At 45.3% G+C, this 1,069-nt stretch overlaps 1 pseudogene; it reads left to right on the top strand.

Moving 5' to 3' along the window:
- Nucleotides 1-353: 353 nt before the first annotated feature.
- Nucleotides 354-860, top strand: LOC142436486 (5-formyltetrahydrofolate cyclo-ligase pseudogene; annotated as a pseudogene).
- The last annotated feature ends 209 nt before the right edge of the window (nt 861-1,069 follow it).

The raw sequence follows: 1,069 nt of genomic DNA on the forward strand, positions 1-1,069 counted from the left end.
AGGTATATGCTCAGGAAAGCTATTGCTGGGCCATATATTACTCTTGTCAGTTGTTTTAGGTATCACTATGTCACTTTCCACACTGGTTGTACATATTTCTAGGCCCCTCATCAGTGTCTAAGAGTTCCAATCTCTCTACACCCCCTCCAATATGTGTTATATAAAAAAGTGAAAGGGAGCGGTCCCTGCGATCTGGAAGGAGAGGGCACAAGCGTTTCACCCTCTTGCAGGTCGGGGATCCAGTTGAGTGTAGAAAGGGGCCGGGACTGAGGGCGGACCTGATCGATTTCCATGTGAAATGGTTGTGAATTGAAGCAGTATCTGCGGGCGATGAGCGCTGAGGAGCTGCTACTTCAGTCTTTCCTGTGAACCCAGAGGTGATGGGCCACCGTCAGTTTCAAAAAGGTCCAAAATAATTTCCATTTTCCTGAGCATGGCAGATGAAATTGAGACAGAGTTGATCTTCAAGGACATTTTCCAACGAGGCAAAAGTGGCTCCATCACACAGGACCAGTTCCAGAGCAATCACATGGATACGGTGAAATTAGCATCGCGGGAGAAGAAGTCTTCGCTTCCCAAAAGAGCCTGTGAAGGAGAGGTTCGAGAGGAGGCCTTGTCACCTGGGGGACTTGATCTCCTCTTCATGCCTGGTCTTGGATTTGACAAGCAGGGCAACCACTTGGGGAGGAGGAAGGACTACTATGACACCTGCCTGAAGCGCTGTCTGCCGCAGCATGAAGTGAAGCCCTACCTAGGTGATGGCCTTGGCTTTCAAAGAGCAGATATGCCTCCAGGTCTCCGTGGATGACAACGACATGAAGGTAAATGAAATGCTTTATGAAGACCCATCATCACCTTAAATCCAGATGACGACAGCCAATTAATCCATGGTTTATGTAGCAGAGAAAAGCAAAATATATGAATCTGCCTTGTCAAAAAAATCAATTGAAATTATAATCCATGCTTTCTTTACCACAGAAACACAAAATATATGTATTTTGCCTTGTCAAAATTAAAATTGAAATTGCACACTAATGTAGATATGGCTGACATTTCTTAAAAGTGTACC

The sequence above is a fragment of the Tenrec ecaudatus genome, chromosome 1 (assembly GCF_050624435.1).
Source record: "Tenrec ecaudatus isolate mTenEca1 chromosome 1, mTenEca1.hap1, whole genome shotgun sequence".
NCBI classification, from domain to species: Eukaryota; Metazoa; Chordata; class Mammalia; order Afrosoricida; family Tenrecidae; genus Tenrec; species Tenrec ecaudatus.